The following is a 24,139-nucleotide window of genomic DNA, read 5'->3' as shown; positions in this document are numbered from 1 at the left end:
CCAGAGGGACACTCATTACATATTCTAAACTGGTCTGTCTGTCCCGAGGTGATTGAATTAATCGTTGGTAAGATGCCCTTTCAAAACGACCTATAGCACCTGACCTGTTTTACAATATATTTCCAAAACCCTAAGTATACCTAAAAGTCTTGTTAGTGTATAGATTACGCGTGTTATCGTTGATGAGAGGGTAAAGCGCTAAGATAAGGAATAATATATAACAATATATACTTAACTCTGACTATATAATACACATCAAAATTATAAATACGAGTAATCCAAAAGCCAACATTTTAAGAAAACAAACAGTTATGGACGTTAGGGTGTAGGCGTTAAGTTTAACCCAAAATCTAAAATCCAAATATATATAAGCAATAAAATATTTATGGATATTAATATTAATATTAATATTGTATGTATACATACAACCTAGCTTAAATTTTAAAAAGGATACATTTTTATTATTTGAAATTCGATCTCATGATGGGATTACTATTTTAAAAGTTAAAAATATATTAATAAACTTATAGTACATGTTATGCATTCAGCGTGCTTGACTGGCCATGGTAATATTCTCGACGGTATTATCATTGTATTCGAAAAAATGATTCCATGGATAGTTTTGTTAAAAATTTTAACATAAAATGGATATCAAACTACCAACGTTTATATATAATTTTAAAAATTGTCTAATTAATAATAAACACTAGGTTCAATATTGTATCTATTTTATGTTTTTGAAAAATCATTTTTAAGTATAAAAATACTATGTCTGAAGTATATTTAAAAACTCCAAAAATAAAAAAAGGCGGGAAGTCGTGGATGTCGCTCTGCTGTACAGTAGCTGGTTACAAGTGGGTTACTGTAATGGATGGAATTCAATTTGAATCCAATGATATTATATCATTGTATACGAAAAACGATTCTGAGCGAAGACGGTTTATCTGTCTAGGATATATTATAGATTATTAAAAATTTTCAAATCTTAGATTTAAAAAGAAAATTTTTTATGAATTTCTAGCTTAAAATAATTTTTGAATTTTCGTGATTTTTACATAATATGTTGTTAAAACTCAAACTTTGAATGCTTTTAAAAAAAATTGTCACTATGTATTCCTTTTATTTTGCAACTGCAATTGTAAAAATATGTTAGGAACCTTGTATTAAATTTTCAAATCTTAGAATTAAAAAAAAAAAAACTTTTATGAATTTCTATCTAAGATAATTTGAACATTGCCGTAATTTTAACGTATTTAGTCAAAATTTGAACTTTAAATGCTTATAAATAAAAATTGTGACTATGTATTTATTTTAATTTTCAATTGCTATTGTGAAAATATATTACGAGCCTTGTATTAAATTTTGAAATCTTAGATATAAAAGGAAAATTTTTTATGAATTTTTAGCATAAAACAATTTGTGAATTTTCATGATTTTTACATATGTTGTCAAAATTCAAACTTTGAATGCTTGTAAAAAAAAATTGTGACTACGCATTTATTTTATTTTTCAATTGCTATTGTAAAAATAAAATAGGCGCTATTTATTAAATTTTCAAATCTTAGATATAAAAGGAACATTTTTTATGAATTTCTAGCATAAAATAATATATGAATTTTCCTGATTTTTACGTATGTTGTCAAAATTCAAACTTTGAATCCTTGTAAAAAAAATTGTGACTATGAATTTATTTTATTTTTCAACTGCTATTGTTAAAATGTGTTAGAAGCCTTGTACTAAATTTTAATTCTGCGGTCATTTGTTTTAGACTTTTAGAGTTACACCAAAATAAGAAAATCACTAAATGTGAAATCCAGTGGAAATCCAATATTGTAAAAATTTAAATTTCAAATGCTCATAAATATTTAATTTGAATTTCCGATGGACTTTTTATTTGTGATAAAGATTGACAAACTTGTAAGGAATCTTGTATTAAATTTTCAATTTAGATTAAAAAGAAAATTTTTATGAATTTCTAGCTTAAAATTATTTTTGAATTTTCGTGATTTTTACATAATATGTTGTCAAAACTCAAACTTTGAATGCTTAAAAAATAATTATGAATATGTAGTATTCCTTTTATTTTGCAACTGCTATTGTAAAAATATGTTAAGAGCCTTGTATTAAATTTTCAAGCTTTTCTGCCTAACAAATACATTATTATCGATATTAATTTTAAAAAAACTAATAATGATCGAAAATTTCAAATGCCTATGAAGAATTCAACCTAAGTCGAAATTTTTTGAAAATTGCATGGTATATAGAATATACTTATATAAACATTCGGTGAAAATTTCATGTATTTACGGTCATTTTTTTTTAAAGTTACATCAAAAACCAAAATAGATTTTGTCAAAAAATGAGTGTGCGTAAAATTTCTCGTTTTTCCCTTAATTTTTAATTAGTTTTTCTCGATTATTTAGAAAAGTATTGAGAATTTTTTACTTTTGACCCCCCAAAGTACCAACTAGATTCACTTTCTGATCGAACGAGGTACTGAAGTCAAAAATCGAAGTATTTTTACTGCCCCAAAACGTGATGACAGACACAAAAAAAAAAAAAAAAACACACACACATCATGGTAAAATCAATACATTCATCGCTCCGCTCAGAATCTAAAATTTAAATAAATTCGTTATTAATGGAAACATGAAAGTTAGTATCTTTTGCTTAATATAAAAAAAATTCAATTTTTTTTAACTTTTAACTTCGATGATAATGAAGAAAAAAACTACGCAGGAATTATGCACCACATATCTTACATTTTTACTGTTGTCTTCTGTGTTCACCCATTATTCTCAAGGTTAATGCCCATGAAACTCACTTAAGTAGATTTTGAGAAAATGGAATTGCTATACAGGTGCACAGTATCATAATCTTAAATTAGGTCTTGAACAATTACAGAAGTTCTCTTAGTCGAGAGGTTTTCATCGAAGCCATTAAAGTACTTCAGACCTGTAAATTTAAGACCATAGTAAATCGTATGAACTTACAAATTCAAAAATTCAAAATGTCATTAATATGACGTATTTTTATTGTACAATATGTGCGTTTGAGAGTATAAAAATTTTAATATTTCATCAAAAATTTCAAAATTAGAATCAAATGAAATATAATATTATAATTATATAATTTTTAGACACGTTAGCTTTATTAAATATTTTTTCCCTAAAATTAGTAACAAAATTGTACACCAAAGCACCTAAGTCATAACCTCGAGTCCTCGAATCAATAATTGTACAAAATACGTTCACCATTATTATTTTTTTATAGGTACATTATATATATATATATATATATATACATATACTGTACAAGTTTAATGTTTATATACTTGTATTATATTATGTCTGACAATGAAAAGATAAAAAGTAAAAACGAAAAAAAAACTGCGTATTAAAGTGTGTTATTGCGTAATGCAAAATAATATTATATTCAATTTATGGCAAAGACACCCTTTTTCAAACTTATTTGGGGTTAAGGTTCGTTTACTTTGGCCGCCTTTATATCATATATGTAAATGAATATTTCGTATTTTTCGCCGAAAGTGAGGAAATTGAGTTTATTACGTGAATCGGGAAAGGGCTACCTGACCGAAGTACACGAAGGGTAGTCATGTGTAATAAAATACCGACCCTAGTCGAAGGGTGAGGACACAAACACACATACAAGAAGTTATCCAATATAAATTCAAAATAAAAACGGACACTTTTGCACCGTAAAAATATACGTTCACTACTAATATTTTATTCCAACTGATTGTTTTTATTGTATTACGCGATCTCTACACACGAGGGTATTCGTATTATTAAAAAAATATATATACGATTTATCGTTAACAAACGAGCAGTTTGGTGATTGTGTGTAACTGAAAACTTATACATTCATTAGACACGTTTTCTGCATTTAATTACGCCATAAGTGAAATATCCTATCCAAAGCACGACAGCACTGACAGGCGACAGCTTTCTGTGAAAAAGATGCTTTTTCGCATTTGAAATACAAATTTAAATTGTTCGAAAAAACAAACAAAACTTTCCAGAAAAGCAATTAGATGATAAACTTAAGAAAACTTTTAACTTAAATTTCGTCAAACTGTCGGCCGTACGTTTAAATGGTTATTGAAATACTTTTAACGTCAACTATATGAGAAGAATTTTTAAAATACTATCGTGAAAATAAATTGACAGCTTAAGATAATTTTGAAGATGATTATGAATTGGTTATTAAGTGAAATAGTAATACTATATAAGAAAAAATAAATAATTTGTTCTACCAATATTTTTTTTCAAATAAAAATAATCAACGTATGCAAAGTTACGCAAAATCCGGTCAAAATGGTTGAACATTCGTAAATCTACTTGTTTCTTAAATATCATCTAATTCTGCATAACAACTTTCAACAGACAAAAACTTTAAGCCCCTATTTGAAATACAAGTACTAACTACTAAGTAGTAAATATTATCGTCAAACAAACGACAGTACCATTAAAATATAATGATTGATTATAAATTATAATAAACGCTGGTAATGAATTTAGAATTATCGCTAATTGTTTAAATTATATATACGTACATAATTTTCGTAACATATTAATTTGACATTTCATCTATTCGGTGAAATGAAAATTCTAAATAATTTCATTATCGGTTTAACACACGCATACCTACAAAATGTTATTAAAATCCCGGTACTAACGTACATTAAAATTAAAATCTATTTCATTTTCACCTCACCGTCAATCGTAATGTGTTTTATCAAGAACGATTTAGTTACCTACAATAATAATTGTATTAAATAAGTAGACTAGTCAATTTTATTGTTTTTAGTTTTTGTTATACTGTTCGTACAACAAGAATAGAACTGCCAACGCTTATAACATTTAGTGACCTAATGCACGGTTTGACTTCCGGTTTTGACATAACCAAGGACAACAAATTCCAAAATTCAGACACGCCCTAATATAATATGTAATAATATACCCACAACATAATTAATATTATGATATACTTGTGCAATAATAATAATAATATTACTATAGTAACGTACAAATGAGTCTTCGTCGTTCTTTAAACGAGTCCGTTAAGCGGTTAAACACCGCGATATCGAATTCGTTCTATAATGTGTATTCATAAAAACGACGACTCCCGCGTCGCGTTGCTATGGGACATTGTGTCCGCTTGAGTCTCTGATTTAATCGATTCAAGTTTGTCAAACACAAGTGACTCCGAACTTTATCTATGATAAATATTTATAATAATACGAGTATATGCGTAGTATTATATTTGCATACATATGGCTAAAAAAAAAAATAAGAAATAAAACTATTCGTCGTCTGTTATTCGTATAGGTATTTTAGCAGCTATCCAGCTTGATTTTCCGATGCATAATATACGTTCACAATAATATGTATAACCTAATTGAGATTTTCATTAAACATTTGACAAATTAAAATGTGGTCAAAATCTAACTATATTTGATTTGTGCAGAGAAACTGATTAAGTTATTTCGAAATTGTACCCTGTATAGTGTATAATATGATGATGGTATCATCTAGTCCCTACTCACTATTTCTAATATTAATATATTAACAGTTAATTCCTAACGGTCTATATCATTTTCCCATCATTATAATAGGCTTATGTATTATGCAGATATTGTTATTGGTTAGTTTAAGTTTATACTCGTATATTACATATAGGTACGTATATATATATATATATATATATATATAAGTTATTATTTTGTAGAGTACTTACCGGAAAATATAAAAGATTTATTCTACTTTCAATATATTTCATTGAAATTGTCGTTTGATTATAACAACACATTCAACCGACACTCAACAGGTCAACAGTATTTCGAATAACTCTGATTACTTATCAAAAATGTATACATGAAATATATTATATTCTTTTTGAACGTCAAAAATTACAATATTGAACATTTCCGAAGAATAGTTGTTATCCGATCGTTATAGTTAGTTCATTTTAAAGTTACGTATATTACAACACCTACTTGGTACGCAAACGAATATATCATCGACTGTCGGAGAGGAAATGCAATGCGAATGTTTCAGACGCACTTAACCTATTTGCGGCCAAATTGTATTCACCCTACCTACCGATGCTCGTAAACAATACCTATATACGTATTTTTAGCATAATGAACTCTCAACTTTGATCGAGTTTTCGCGTGGAAAATTTTAAAAAAATTCGTCTGAAAAAGCTGAAAATAAAATCACTCGTGCATTTGACTGCGAGAAAAAAAAACACTATACCATCAGCTGTACCTATTCGTTAAAGAGGAGAAAAAAGCCTCAGACACTGCAAAGAGAGTGTTCTACGCGGTACAAGCGACTGTCTGCAGTCAACCGTCCGGAACAACTGATGTTTTGTTCGCTGTTAAGTGTTGTTTTTATAAATTTTCTGAGACCACGACCGAAGTCTGCTAGAGCATTTTCACGTCATCCGCGAGAACAGAGTACCTATGCTGTGTTGTTATATCCGCTGAGTAAACGACGTTTTATTTTTCACGCTGCGTTTATAACATAATATCATTTAAGTACGACGTAAAGTTTTTAGAGACTTACAAGGAAAACGTTTGTGTGGTACAGTTGTGGTGCGTATGTTAAAATATAAACCCGACAATATCCAGCACCAATTCGTCGGTACATTGTGAAAAATATTGTTAAATTTCAACTAATGTCACTATGTGCATCTACACATGCTATGTAAGTTAATTAACTTTAAATGTAAAAGTAAAAGTAGGTAGATTTATCACAAGTATTGAAGTATATAATATTCATACTCATTTCTGTATACATTTCAATCAAAAGTGTTGTAAATGTATTTGTAAATATACAGGGGTAATCATGTAATATTACACATTTTTTTTTTTTTATTGATCTTTATAGCTTCGGCGACACGGGCCATTAGCTTTATACATAATTTATATTATACTATTCTTAAAACTATATTTATTCTAATTAAATGTATTTATCTATTTTGGTTGTCCTGAAGGAATGACATGATTTTTTCGGGTTGACAGTCGGGTCCGATTGATTCGTATTACACATTTTGTATATCTAAATAAATTTACTCATAAAATTGTTTGCAGATCAATAATATTCATTATTATTATTAGCAAATAATTATTAGTAAATATGTGATATTGTAATTTTATATTATGATTATTATTGTATTATTACAAATACCTCTACAGAAATGTCCCTACATTTTTAATATTACAAATAGCGAATTAAAATTGTAGTTTATAAGAAAAACTAATATTGGTTATTTCACTATTTCGCAGATTATAATATTGATTTTTATTTTAGTTTAGTTTTTAATTTCTGTTCAACGTTAATTTATCTGAACAGGTACCAACTAAACGTTCATTATGAAATATGCAGCTAGGTCTCAAAATTGTATACACTAAATACTATTTTAATACAATATATTATTATGTATTGCATGATCATTATAAGCTATATTAAATCCACTGGCATGTATGTATTCATACATTTATATTTATATGAATAAAAAATACAATTTAATGTTAAACCTAATATCTTTAATTTCTAATATTTTTGTTCCTTTTTTAGATATAGAAAATTACCACGTACATGAATAAATAATATTTGCTTTCCTTTATATAATATTATGTACAATTGTATAAACTACTAGAAACGTGATTTTACCTATATACCTACATAATATAATCCTTTTTTCTTTAAACATGAGTTCAATTCAAATATTATATTATATTATAAATTAACTATTAATATGGTACTTAAAACCAAAAAAAATGTATGGTTATACCAGAAAATAAGACGAAATTATTAAAATATTCAAATCATAATAATATAGTATCCTGTATTCGAAGTAATTTTGATACAAATTTATTTCTATGCCATAAACCCATCTTGTATAAAATCCAATTTAGTGAGTTTGATAAACAAATACAAGAAATTGCGAATGCGGGAAATATATTTTGAAAAATTTAGCTAAACTTGAAATACTTTTATTTTGGTCTAAAAGTCTAAACTCTATACTTCAAACGAAATGCTACTGGTAGCAGTTTACCACGCAATTTTTGTCCGGTTAGTTTTTGAAAGGGAATGGTCATAAGTGCAGTTCATTCAGTCTTTATGTATACATACAGTGTCATTATTACTATAATATATAAAGCAACTATGACTTAAATGACAAAACTTTGTGAAATAGATGCTAAATAATACATTTTCATTAGTAAATAAATACGTAAATTTATATGAATGACAGTAACTGATATTAACAGTATTAAAAAATTAAATTCAATTGATATCAGCTTTTAGTTTTTATTATTATTATAAGTATTTATGTACCTATATAGGTTCAATTACAATATTATATTTATTTTTCAATAATAGTTTAAATGCAATAATTAAATTAACAAAATACAACGTGAATTTGTATTTGTCTTCTAAACATATACCTAAACAGATTAGGTACTTTTCAATTAAGTTAAACTTACAGAGGATTATTAAAATGAATTCACGGTACCTATCTTTTTTTACTTAAATAAAATTATCTTTTGGCTGAGGGTCTATTCAATTGCGTATAAGAAGCTATAATTTTTGTCACTCTTGATCAAGTATTAATTCAGTATGCTCCACATAAGTATTACTATGACAAACACGCCTAAATTATATGTACCTATACTAACTATACTTAATTAGTAGTTATGATTAATAATGATTATAATAATTTCTTTACAATCAAGAGAAATAATATGGCACATGATCCATCGCGTCTTTACTCGAGATTAATGTTTTAATTATACTTTTGAACGTATAGAAGAGAGTATAATAATCGTCAGTGTCGTTTTACAAGAATGAAACGACCGCCAAAAACCCTAATCACTTGTGCAGTGTGTATGTGTGTGTCGTAAACTCGTATATACGTTGAATCCATTATCCATTTTTAAATTGATTGGCGCGCAACGTGACATTGAGTGGTGAAATTTCGCGTGTCTGTTGTTATGTTATACGATTTGATTAAAACGGCGTTGGGGGAGAAATAAAAAACAATTTGATCGCGTTAAATACGGGGGAAAAACTGCACGGTTTGAATGAAAAAATAAATAAATTGTACACTTATTCGACCAGGGGAGTGAAGGAAACAGCTCGAGCTGAAAGATTGTACGTATTGGATCATCCAATTTGGATGAATAATACCTATATACAATGTGCTTACTACATTTTTACATTGGCTGAAAGATACACGTGGACGACCTCGACAACGATAATCTAAACGACTGAACACATAATAATAATAATAATAATAACGATTTTCATTTTTGTCGACCGTTCATCGCTGTTCATTAAATCTAATATTATGAATTAAAATATATGGTGATGTGATCAGTGTGTTGTACCTACATTTCTTACGTTACTACGTAAGACGTAAGTACATATTATTATTATTATTATTACACGGAAACTACGGAGGGGAAGGGTGGGCCCGACCGTGACCATCACCGATAGTTCGTGATATAATGTTTGCAGGCTGAATTGTACGATGTGCACTATAATGAAAACTCTTCTATCGCAGAATGAAAGACATATTATTCCGGTGGAACGGATTCAAAAAGTGTTTTCCCGACGTGAATAATATTATGTTGCACTGTACCGGAACCACATACAGGCACGCACAACGCGACGTTTCGACTTCCGGATCGCCCCGTGCACGGCAAACACGGCGAAATCGACATTATATTATATAGAAGTATATCGTTGCGTACCTACATTATTTAAGTACGAGTATAATACACATGCGATTCGCGGGTATAATTACCGCGAGATGATGCGTTTCGACTACCATAGCAGTCCCAAATAATGTTTGTGGTTGTAACCAGTACTAAAATAATAACGACATCCAGTGGTACCTACCTACCTATAATATGTAATAATATATATAAACGATGTGTACCTATAATATTTTAATATAGGTATCCGGTGGTATCCAATAACGCGTGTGTGTTATAATGTATACGGTTATTACGGTCCGTGATCACGACACTAATAAAGTAATTATCTGCGTGACGGGCGGGGCGACGTAGGAGGCGGTGGGGGTGAGCATAAAAAAACATCGTACCGACGAGGTCCACCGCCGCCGCACCGAGTCGTCCACTAAAGAATGTCGAAAAACTGGTTTGGGTACCCGCTGACGGTTTCGACGACCGGCAGCGCACCAGACCGCGGTCTGCTCCGCCTTTTTTATACTCACACACACACACGAACTCGAACACACACTCGCACGGGTCTCACTCGTGTATTATAGGTACTTCCATGCTAGAAATCCAATTAGAGACCAAGGCTCCCATCATTGTTGCGGGCCAGATGAATTATTATTATCATTATTATGATGTTACTATTATTATTATTATTATTATTATTATTACATGGACAGAATGCTACGGGAATCGGTCCGGTGCGGCGGCGCTTACGGGTGTGAACACTGCCTATATGATATTATTATTATTATTACTGTAGTCGATGATTACGTTGATGTCTTCATCGAGTCTCTCAGACGCGCTGGTCGGATATTATATCGTCATCGTTTCCTTCGGCAGTTGCACGTCGTCTATACAATAATATATTATTCTAATACGCGTTATGATATTTTAGATTTTTTTTTCTACATTAACCGATAGATATTATACTATTATTTTCACTGGCACTATTCACCACTTTAATAGTTGTTACCTGTTCTGTCAATGTAATACGATATGTATTTTTTTATTACTATTGTGCAGTATCGTGCAGTGCACGCAAGACGCAACAACGTTTTCATAGAATAATATTTTTATTATTGTTATTATTATTGTCTAGTGAGTTGTGTGGGTACACGCGGTTTACGATTCGAACGAATTCGTGATATTTCATACACGTACTTATGTCGTTTATCATCTCAGAAATAATATCGCAGTGTTTTTTCTTCTCTTTCCGATCGACAATTTATTCGAAAACGCATACGTTTATTTTTTATTTTCCTATAGGAGGTTCTCATAACCACTTTATTATATGTGTTAAAATATTTTATTGGGAACTTTTTTTTTACGCATTTGTCTCATAATTTATATATATAGTCTAGTGTCATCACATTTAGTCATCCGTTGTTCACTCAATTTTTTTATTCCACGATTATACGACATAATATTAAGTTGTCGATAAACTGTTGATCACCATACCACCACTTGAATAAAATTACCTGATCAGGGTTTTTTTTGTATGATAATCTTTATTTAATATTATATTAACAAAACAAGTAGGTAGGTAGACTAAATATTTATTCGACCATATCTACCTCTACGTGAAAAATTAGTGATAATCAAACACTTGAACATTATGGTAACCAACAATATATCCAACACCTTGAAATATAGTATTTTTATTAAGCCATTATTATACATATACAGCGGACGTCACTTACATAAGACTCACTTTAAGACCTGCAGTACCTACAATGTGAGTCTTATAACCGAATGAATCTCATAAGTGAACTGGGAAAAAAATTTAATTACACATTTATGAATTTTATTTTCATACTTTAATACACATTACATAATTATTATTGAATACATTTAGAAATTCTAATAAAAAAATTAAAATTGTTACATATATTAATAAAACATTATATTGTATGTTGTACGTACAAATCACATATTTATAAAGCATGAAAACCAATTTATTTCTACATTTTAATCAAAAATGTTTATTTTCTAGGTACCATTTTTTTTTACGAAATTTGAGTCTTATAACCGAATTTTTCATAATGTATTTGGATACATTTCAGACGATTTTGAGTCTAATAAGCGACTGAACTTTATACCCGTCTGTTCTGTAAACAGCGTCCACTGTAATATATATAGGTAATATTCGTAATAATACTATAAGAATTTCACAGTTTTATCGGTTTTTAATCACTTTCGTAATATATTTTTTTACGTGTTTCATACATTTTAAATAATATCATTAGGTATAATAATATTCAAAGCATTGTTTCGTTGTACGACAATCGAAGTTAAATTTGAAAAGTTTTGTTAAGACTCGCATAAAAACGAAATTGAATTAAAATCTTTGTAAATTTGGTTTAACTGTATTTTTAATTTTCGTCTTTTCGTATTGTGCACCATGCTAATACATTAGCATGTATTTTATTACACGGGTGACTTAATTTTACAGCTTTTATTAAAATCAGTATTTAAGAAAATACCATTCTGGAAAACACGCGTATTATTTTTTATGATCATAACATTATTCAAAAATAAAACTATTTAAAATATGCGCCGGTAAAAAAGGTAGAAAATTTAAATATAGTTATGCATGAAAGCAGTGTAAACATATACATATATATACATAAATATATCTACATATTATTTGCTTGGGTTTTCTCTTGAGTTTATTAAATAGGTACTTAAACACTAAATCCATTTTATTGATACACCAACTAAAATTATGTGGATGATGTTCCGTTTGTTCCCGTAACTAACTCGCCAATATCATAGGTTTGTGCTGAAAAAAATGTATATTTCATTTTGTTTTGAATGTTTGTGCTAGTAAGTAGTAGGTGTGAATATAATATAATCATGAATCAGCTTACTGATTTTTTCGTTTATTTTTTATACTATTTTGACTGACTATCTCTCTTTAAAACAGTTAATTTGAAACACATGATAAATTGATAATTATATACTTATATACTAATTATATACTACACTGTAATATTGTTATCACGATTGTATTTAAGGTGTACATATTTTGTTTTGTGCCGTTTTTAAGAGTTAATTAAAAAGGGTAGGTGCCTCTAGTCCCTTGCATTATACTAATATAATAACATCTAACATCAAAGAAGAGTATTCGCTATAAGATACGGTGTGCACAAAGACGAACAAACGTGAATAGCACAATATTTATCTGTATAACATAATTATTATTTTACATTTTAGTTATGCAGTTTTCCTGTTAATCGTATGTATTTAAATTAATTTAAAAGATACTAAATAATGTTTGTAATTTTTATATAAACGAAAGATTTAAATCTTTACGATATAAAATCTTTTGGTTTTATTGGGGTGAAATATAATGAAAAAAAGTTTACACAAGTACTTTTGAAAATGAACACAGTCGGTCTTTGTATTGTATCTACGTCAAGCTATACAACATTTCACATAAATAATACATGATATGGTAAGGTACGTTTTACTTACATGTAGGTAGTATAACTACACATTAAATACTATCTATGAATAATATGTCTTGTATTAAATACGTACTGAAAATTTTGTAAGATGTACTTCATCGCATAAAACTACCTACAAACATAATATATTTATATCAAATGCGCGTATAATATTACGTGTTTATAATAATATTATTAGTTTATTTATTTCATACCTATATTTTACGTATAATCTTAAATGTATAACCGATAAATACCTATAAAATAAGTCCATTAACTTAATCCACCTTACATTTAATTTACATCTAAAAATAATAAGGATATTCTAAAAGATAGTTGTATCACGTTTCTATATTAAATCATGTATTAAAGTATTATTGACTATTGCTAGTGTTTTTTTAAATAGAAAATATATTTTAACTGACTGAATACTTAAAAATAATTATTTCTGTCAATCTATGACAAAATACCTATACTGCCATGTTAACACGCGTGGTTTATGACCATACATTGACACCATACATTTTATACGGGGGTCAAAACTACTGAAAGAAATTATACAGAATTTATGCAATTATTTATTTAATAATACTACAAAGTCTTTAACGAAAGTATTCAATGTACATGTATTAAACTAGACTTTATACTTGCAACCGTATAGTTATCAAAAGAGGTCGCGTATAGTCATTTATTTAAAGTAAACAAACTTAAAGGTTAAGTCTTATTGAAAAGCTCTCAGTATACATACATTTAATGTTATACATTTGTTGTGTGTGCCGATATGTAAGAAAAGCAAACAGATGCATACACATTACACACTATACACACACACTACATGTCATATCATAGTATGTGTTCAAGAATTTGTAAAGTTATAATGATTTCGTTGAATCTTTAGGTAAATAAATTAAATATTTTTTTTATTAACTAAACGTTTCTAATATTGACATTTTATTTTATACGATGTAAAATATTCCAAGTGACATGATAATATTTTGTCAACACTTACTTAACATTCAAAAATATTAATTTTTAAATAATACGTATGTGTAACAGTCCTCGCTTTAGAATACAGAACCAACTCTAATAAAACGGTTAATATACCTAAATGTTGCTTTGGTTATCATGCCTTAAATATTTTCCAGATTTTTGTGAGGATTACAGTAATGTTTTTAAGTATCACTTTACTTCCTAGTTTGGTTTCATATTTTAAACATTGCATCTAAAATAAATATTTATATATGTGTATGTATTTATAGTTTATAATAAAAACAAAGATCCACATTATAAACAAAAATCGATTTTATATATCAGTGTACAGAATAAAATGTAACATTAACATTGGATTTTGTACTAATTGTTTTGCGAACAATAATTGTTGTCAAACCAATAGAATAACGTTGATTTTAATACTATATACCTATTATAGTATTATTTCATTAATTTTTTTTTTACATAGGTACAAAATAAAAGTATAATAAATGGACTGAAATAAAACATTTACTAATAGATTTAAATTTAAATATAAATATGACAAAAAATTATTTAATCATAAAAACTATCTAATAAAGTTAACAGAGTAAATTATTTTAATATTTCTTGTTAAATAATATAGTTTATTGATACATAATCCATTAAAATAACAAAATAATAAAATATTTATTCAAATTATTTAATCTGCATTAAATTAATAAAATATTTTCCGGTAATTAATAAATAAAATATTACGTACAACTTCGTTAAACTTTCATTTGATAACATGTATTCATTTTTCTTTTTCTTTTTATTAATAAAATATGTTAAACATTAATTCTGCTGTATTCATAATCGGTGAAAATTTTGTTGTAACGAAAAATAATAAATAGAAGTCAATGAAATATAATTTTGTTTAATAATGAATAACATAATTCAATCCAAATTTCAAATTGCAGCTTCCGAAACAAATTGTAAACATATTATTTGACGATTTTTCTGTTGACATATTATACGATACATATGAAAATATACCTATGTAATCGCGATCATTTTGTTTTATCTAAAAATCTAAACTTGGCTACATAGCATCAGGCTACTAAAATGTAAATATATAAATATTTACTTAATGTTTGGTACATTTACTATATAACTAGGTATTAGTTATTACTAGGTTCCAGATTTCAATGCAAAGTGCATCATTTTTTGGTTAATCACCGACAATGCTTTCCAAGTACATAACTCGTTTCATGTAACGAGTGTTTCAAAGCTAAACATTTTATTTTTCATTTCTTGCATATTTTGTAATTTTTTTTATTTTAAGAGCATTTTTAGCATTATTGGGTCATTTTTATGGTTTTTAATGCACATTTGTAGAATAGTTAATAATAATTTAGCGTATTTATTAATATATATTTTAGTACCTTTGTTTAGAATAGATAATATTGCCACAAAACATATGTGCGTTAACATCATAGCAGCATCGAGTTAATTTTTCCAATTTTTTTTTTTAATAATAAAATCTAAATTAAACTATTAAATTGTATAAAAAAAAACATAAATGGCATTTTTAATGTTATTTTTTATGTAAGATGCATTTTTTAAGGACATTTTTGGCTATTTTTTAGAGCATATTTGTATGGTTTTAAGAGCATTTAAATCAATCTGGGCCCTAGTTATTACATTCATAACAAAATCTATGTTAGTGAAACATATTATATTATAATAAATTGATAACTATATTATGACTGTACATTTAATGTCTCATTAAACCTTTAAAATACAATAAATTGCAGTTTAAAATGCAGTTGAAATTCCAATAACCAAACTGATTCATAAAATGTAGTTATTTAGAAAGATGTGGAACTATGGAAGATAAGTTTAAATAAATAAATTTATCATAATTATTGTTACAAATATAAAAAAAGAGGGGGGGAATAAAAAATATAATATAATATAAGCTAGTTTTTGAGTATTCAAATTCACAGCCCTCATTATAATAATAATAAAATTTAGAACGAAAATATATCCATATTGTTTATTTTAACCACATGAACAAGGATATATTATTACTATAATAATAGTATATAAAAATAAATTATAGATTATAATAAACATATTATACAATATATACAATATACATAATATATAATATAATTTTTAAGATAATTAATGTTTTAATGTTGTATTAAGTTTTACAGTGAGACATAAACAATTGTCGTAAGACTATATATTATGCTTGACGTTTTTAGAAGTTTAAGACATTTATTTTCCTTCATAATCTTTAGGAAGGTGAAGATAGGCTATTTTTAGGAACCACTATATCCGTAATATATCGACGTGATAAGTTAAAAAAAAAAAAAAAAAAAAAAAAAAAAAGGAGTAACTTTGTAATTCTTAGATAGATACAGCATGAGAAATGTTAATCTTTTGACCTAAAGTGTGTATGTCGTAGCCATTTAGTGAAATATATCTTTTCATGAAAGTTTAATGGATGAAACGTCTTTTTCATACTTCGTGAAATACGAAATATTTTACAAAACGGTCACTTGTTCACAATGTGGTCATTTATTTTATGTAGGTAATATAAAATTTACCACACAAATTTAATCTTCTTATTTTTTTGTTATATTCATTACTATACACACATATTTACATAATATAAAATTGCGATTTGTATGTACATATAAATATATATAAATAGACAAAAATATACTAGTTTAAGTTAAGGAAAAAATAAGTAAATGGACATAGTTAAAAAAATATATTTTAAATTATGTATGTAATAGTTGTTTTTAATATAGTACTTCATCATTACACTACGTAGGACTAGAATACGAAATAAAAATTGCTGCAATAAATATACACGAATTAATTTTTGTTTTTTCAAATGTAGATGTTAGTAGTTATAAAATTGTCAATTAAGGCGTTTTTGTAATGATTCTATGTAAAAATTTTGGTTTTTGTGAATTATTCTTCCGAAAACACTATATTGAATATTTTATATAACATTTTTTTTTTTAAATTTTAGGTTTCACAACAGACTTCCATTTCATCCTAATCCCCTTATATCCAATATAGCTTCTCGCACAATTCCAGGCAACCCAACACGTCGACTAAAAAGAAATTGGTGTCGTGATTTACTAAATGAATAATCCAAAAATTAAAAAAAAAAAATATATATATATATATATATAAATACAATTAGGTAGTGCCTTCACTGGTTGGCTTCTTCCCTCACGATTTCATGTACAAAATATTATATCACATATTCTTATTGTGCCTAATGGGTACAGATTGTATATATCTTATTAAAATTAAAAAAAAAAAAAAAAAATTTTAGGTACTTTTATATTATAATAACTAATTTTTAAATATGCAATTTATGATAGTATTTTGACATGAAATATAAAAAAAAATTGAGGAAAGTCAAATTGTGTATTAGTTTAAATTTTTACAAAACATGTGTTGTACAATAAAAAACGCTGAAATGCAAGAAGTCTTGAAGTAAAATGAACGATGCCATAAAATAAAAAAAAATATATCTGATGCCAAATTGAATTTACCATTCAATTAAAAAGTGACAGTTTAGGAAATCAATAGTGAATACATTTTCGCTATATGAAATTGACAACTTTTCATGGACTTCTCAAAAATATATTTTACGAAGTGGCTAGGTACGAAATGCATATGTTTAACTGATTTGATCCGTTTAAATTAATTCACTTTATTTCTGTGCCAATATAAGTTACTTGAAGGTGATCTCATGCTCAGTTTAATCGTCTTTGCTTACTGCAAAAGAAAATAATTCCTCTTAAATTTTGTTACTCAAAATAAACACATCAATAATTATTTAGTCAAAAAAGAAAATATTGATTATAGGTAGAATATTATTTATTACTACCTGTATTAGGTATTAATCTTACGGATGAAATTATTTATTTTTTACTAACCTAATCTATATAAAAATGATCCTTATCAATCGAAATGGGATGTATTTAATGCTTATTTTGTTATACGTTGCAGATGAGGTCGTTTTAATTTGAAGTAATTAAAATAACAAACATAAAAATCTTGAATATTCCTCATGTATGATAAAGATATTGAATAATAATAATGATATGGTATTGTGAACGTATTTTATTTTTTGCGTCATTTTTCATTATTTCTTACAGTCTATATCAATGAAGATGAACAATAACTCATATATTTAATATCAACATACGCTTTAAAATGATGCTTTGGAAATTGTTACCGACTTTCAATAACTATTTGAAAATCCATTCAGTTTCCATCGTTTTGAACAATGATGTGTCATCAGAAAAGGACATGGAACGTTAACGTACTTCTAGAATGTGCGGTTGACTTAATTTTTATGCATCACAAGTAATGAAGTAAACATGAATTTCCTATTATTATTATTTTATCTAAATAAATCATATCTTTCAATATATGACTTCCGGAACCTATAACCACATAATTAAATTCAATGCATTAGGTATTATCATCAAAACCAAAGATATTTTCAATAAAATACTTGTTGATTTTCAGTTTGTAAAATAACTAGAACAAAATGTTTACATTTTTTTTTTCTAGGAGATTGTTAAATTTTGTAATATACATACTACACTTTGCAAAAGGATTAGTTACATAAAATAATTTAAGTAATTATTATCATAAATTAAAAAATTGAACTTTGAAAACATACACTATTAAAAACTATCAGTGGTACCAATAATACTTAACTTTTAAATCTTCCATTGATGTAAAATTAAATTTACTTTTTATATAAAGTGTGAACTTATTCACGTTTGTTGAGTGTGAAACGAACCATTTCTATAAGAATTTACTATTTAAATAATTCAATTATTCTCTCGTTTCTTAGAACAATTCTATTAACTTAAGATTATGAATATGATTAATAGTTACTAGTTTATAGTCTAGTATAATATACTTGTAATATCCAATATATTTTTGAGTATAAAATATTAACACAAAAATATTTTGACAACATCTTGATGATTTAATATTTATATTTAATCCAAACGTTCAAAATGTTATGAAACAAAGAAAGCATATTATTTCGTTTACGAGTCGTTTGCTCTGTTGATGATGATATGAGATAAAATTTATTCATAAGTTTCACGAATCCACGGGTGGAGAATACACGTGGACGGACAATTTCGTTTATAGTTGGGTTTTGTATTTTGTATTTTTTTTTTTTTTATGTAAACCCATCGATTCGAACCCTTTTGCTGATCCTCACCAACAAGTTTAAAGGTGATTCTTTAATTCGGCGGACTTGGCACAAAAACAAACGGGTTTGGAACCCAAAATCTCGTGAATTGAAAAGCGAAGGAAATGGTTTTTCGATAACGCGCGCGAATATTATAATATATATTGCGTGTTTTTCCCAAATTATAGTGTAACATTATAGAAGTATTATAATATACCGTAGTCTGCAGTCAAATACCGCACATTGAATTATATTAAGGTGACTGACTATGCGTGATGTGTATATTTTTCAGTGTTTGTGCAACTCTCCATTATTATTAGACGCAAAGGATTAAAAATGTATAAATTAATGCTCGGACGAACGGTGCCGGGGTAAAGCGATGCCTAAAAAAAAACTCATATTACGCTTGTCAGTGCACATGTGACTGCTGTCGGATATATACCATGATAAATGATCATTTCCCCGTGTCATCGATGACCAAATCTCGACGACACGTGTGTAGTAGATGGACATATTATATTTAGTTAGGCACGCTTAGTTATACTCGTAACATCATTCCTACGTATATGTACGGCTCGTATAAAAACGACAATATTACTGCTACATATAATAATTTATTATTATGTCGATCAAAACGTCATTATTATTAAGCCGGAAACGGATTTTCGTAGATTCGGCGTGAATGTTTTACTCACCTCAAGCTTTCTGGGCACGAATATAATAATAGTATATAGATGAGACGATGACGGTCACCGAATTATAATACTATGACATCGAACGGTCTGAGTCTCCGAGTGTGCACGCACGTGAGAATCGAACTTATTTTTCTTAGGTTTTTGATTAGTTTCCTTTCGGAATTTGCGTCCACACGTCTAGAGAGACAAAACGTCACACGCGACCGATCACAAGTTGGGTCGGGTTTATGTTTAAACAGGTCGTGTGCACTGCGAGTGATATTGGGCGACGACAAACACGATAATAACACCGACAGCCGCGATTACGCGTGTTTGTCGCGATCGGCGCGCTGTGATCGAACTCGTACCAGGTATAAACCTTGGTACAGGTATCCGATATCGTTAGTGTCGGTAACAAAAATAGAAAAACCGCGAAAACGCGGCCAAAACGCACTCGGTCGACGACGGCCGGAGGGCAGGAATAAGAGAATGATAGATGGACGAAAAAATTAAACGAAACGAACGACAATGCCGTGAACGGAAAATTGCCGAAAGACGCAAAATCGCACGTGAACGAACGGCGGCAACGAGCAGACAGACGAGGACGACCGACCGGCGGGAACGACCGTGTGATGCACGCGGCGGCGACGGGCAAGCTAAGTCGTCGTCTCGTCGTCGAAGTCGGAGTCACAGTCGCAGTCGACGGCGGCGCGCGTATACAGTTTGTAGACGCGTTGGCTGGGCAACCGCACAGCGCGCACCACACACACACACACAAGTGCAGAAATACATAAAATACAAACACACACACACACACAGCGTAGGATATATTATTATGATCCGCCGCCGGTGCACGTACACAAAGGACGACCACAACGTGCGTCCGTCATAATGCGCTCGTGCACACATACACCACGACATTATGTCACAGTTTTATGCCAAACGCCGAACGTAATGAATCATAACGGCACGGACAGGTGATATTATATTATTATTATTATTATTATTATAAGCCCTACCGATCCCGACGACAGTTTTTTCAATCTAGCTGTAAAAAAAGTTCTCCTATTCTCCCCTTTCCTCCCACCATAACGTTCTGACGTAAATACCTGCGTCGACCAGTGATATTACATTGTACATTTGTACCTATACAAGACTCTGTGATACACGTCTGCTTTAAGTATTTTTTATGGTCGGTTCTGTTTTTTTGCTGACATAATATGCACACGTATAGGTGGCACACACGCTCAAGAGCATATGGTTTTCTCTCAGAACTAGTTTTATTTTTTATTTAAGTACCCACGAGAGTATAAGTGATGATGGGTCTCTCAAAAATCCTCAGAATAACATTGGCTACTAGCGCCAGCAAAAGCTGGTTAAAGGAATCACCCTCATGTCATAAGCGCAAAGGTGTGAAAATTAAATGTATTTTCGCCAATATTAAAGTCCTGTTCTATATTACATTATATGCAAAAGCGCCGGAGATATGAAATTCAAATATGTATATTGTACAAATAATAATATTTAAATCGTAGTTTTTTAGATTCTGAACAGAAAGTGGTTTATAATTATTATATTGTTATATAATCAAAACCGTCAATAATCAGTATTAAGTAAAATTATAAACATGTTAGTAAAATGATTGTATATTGTATATCTACCTAATATCTAATATAAATAAAAATAAAATAAATTAACATAAGGTTTTTATTTTTTAATGTACACATAATATTTTAAACTGCCTGGTTTATTTTTTAATTCCACATTATTCAGATATTCTATTCGACTAATTTCATCATTCTGATATTTCATAAAATTATTACGCTCTTTTGAAATGTTCTTAAATTTGAATTTAAAGTTTGATAGTTCACAAATAATCATATGTTTTCATTTTGAAATTTTAGTGAAATATCAATTATTTTAATATAAATTAAGCAATGAGCAACATAAACTTGACCAATTAAATACCAATAATATGATTCAGTTGCATTAGCAGTTCGTATAATATATTTGTCCAGAATTTCAGTCCACATTTTTGAAGGATGTGTACAATTATGTAAATATACAACCACTGGCCAAATGTAAATTGTTGTTTAATAAACAAAGTTGCATAAAATGCCTTTATTTATAATGTTTTTATACCATTAACTTATGACATAAAATGCGAATTCTCACTAACCACGAAATAATCCAACATTATAATTTTTAACATAGATAGGTTTTTTAAATATAATAATAATAAAAAAACACTACGAAGTTCTAGATTCTAGATATCGTCGATTCCCGCCAAGTGTTACCAATGATTTCTTAATTAAAAATATTCATGTTACTATTATAATATCACATAAACTTATTGTGGTACGTTGTACAGATTGCATATATCTAATTGTAAAAAAAAAAATTAATAAAATAAAAACATAGATAGGTTTTTTATCTGGGTATAACTTTTTATTTTCTAACCAATTTTGGGTAACATTTTATTTATCGCCTTAGAAACGCAAATCACCGATAAAAATAAGATATCAACGATTTCTCAATTTCCCTCGCAGAGGAAAAATATTTAGTAGCATTATTTTAGTTAAAACTTCTTATATTTTGTATATAACACAAAAACTTTGACACTCTATCATAATCAGATAGGTAATTCATTTGTCCAGGTATCTAGGATTTTGGCGCTTTTGTTAGGTACGATTTATTTTTTGGTTATCTCGTTTCAGCGCTTATTTCTTCCACTACCACAACTCCCCAAACAAAGATTTAGCCATCAAATAATTTACAATTTCGTTGGTTTTCTGAGAACTTTTAAGTATAAAATATATAGGTACAGTTTATTATTACGTGTTGCTTCAATTAATTTTTGTATTATGGTATATAGTCTTTTTTTCATTACCTAAATGTTAGATCCTGTATACCTAAATAGAAAACATTGTATTGTGCTTATAAAATGTATGAGAATAATTCAAATTTTTATAATTTCCAATCATTAAAAAAATAGGATAGACATATGAATAGTACTTTAAAAGTTTTTAAAATTTGATATAGTTTTTTGTAAATTTATTACTCAAGGAAACATATTATTTTCTTAGTTTCATTTCCACAACTTATTCCTTTGTTAAGCTTTTCGAAAATCATGTCAACGTCACTGGTTTTGGCATATCCTAAAAACTGATATTGTTCATAAGTGGAAAATATTTGATTTAAACATTAAAATAAAGAGATCATTTGTCATAACTTATCGTTGGATTTTTGTAGGTCTGCAGTGTTATTGGAATTTTACGACACGGGTTTTGTTGAGAGAATATAAAAATAAATTCAAATCGTGCTATTGTTAAAGACATCATAATAAACTTCAAATAGAAATGGTAATACATTCATATCATAACGACGATGATGACATGATAAATAATAAATATGTGTTAATGAAACGAATGGGCTGAAATTTTCCAAAAACACTTTAATAAAGTTGCTTTTATCGAATATCAATAAAAACGCACGTAATTCAATTTACATTTCGCATAATATTATTATATACATTTTATGAGACGGTGTTACTGATGTTCTGTACAACGTTAAACATATATTTAAAAAAACAAAAAAAAAAAAAATGAAAAGAACTTGGTAACGATTCATTTTAATAGAAAGGGCATTCCACTTATTTTCAATAAAACAAACGATCTAATTAATTAAATGTGTTCGCTAGGGAATACTGAATTAGTATTCGGAGATCATATTATACAATTAAATAGGAGAAATAAATGCATATTAATATTATAATAGGAGTGTTCAGAAACACTATGACCATTACATAAAACAATTCAAACCTGTATTATTAAAATTTAAAAACGTAATTTTTTTTCTAGTGTAAATTTTTCTTTTTCACTTGTATAATGTAAGGAGCAGCAGTTAGTATAAAATAAAGTATAAACGCTTATTAATATTTTAAATCTCAAAGTGTTTTAATTGGAAGAATCTCTTCACTAATTTAAACTACTTAACATTTTTATGTTGAATAAACCTTTCTTTTCACAAG

General features: G+C 28.1%; 2 protein-coding genes across 2 annotated transcripts in view; one reads left to right on the top strand and one right to left on the bottom strand.

Moving 5' to 3' along the window:
• Positions 1-20,734, bottom strand: part of Sema2a (Semaphorin 2a) — a 384,224-nt gene extending 363,490 nt beyond the window's left edge. The window contains exon 1 of the mRNA XM_089225342.1: positions 20,131-20,734. The gene's annotated coding sequence lies outside the window, so the exon portion shown is untranslated. The remainder of the gene's footprint in view (positions 1-20,130) is intronic.
• The window catches only part of LOC107164061 (alpha-galactosidase MYORG), a 91,867-nt gene that overhangs the window by 37,721 nt on the left and 30,007 nt on the right, over positions 1-24,139 (top strand). The window lies entirely within an intron of this gene.

The sequence above is a fragment of the Diuraphis noxia genome, unplaced genomic scaffold (genome assembly GCF_037042655.1).
Source record: "Diuraphis noxia isolate RWA-SAM2 unplaced genomic scaffold, SU_Dnox_SAM2 contig0004, whole genome shotgun sequence".
Lineage (NCBI taxonomy): Eukaryota > Metazoa > Arthropoda > Insecta > Hemiptera > Aphididae > Diuraphis > Diuraphis noxia.
Note: the sequence above shows the minus strand (reverse complement) of the source record. Positions and strands in the feature narration are given on the sequence as shown.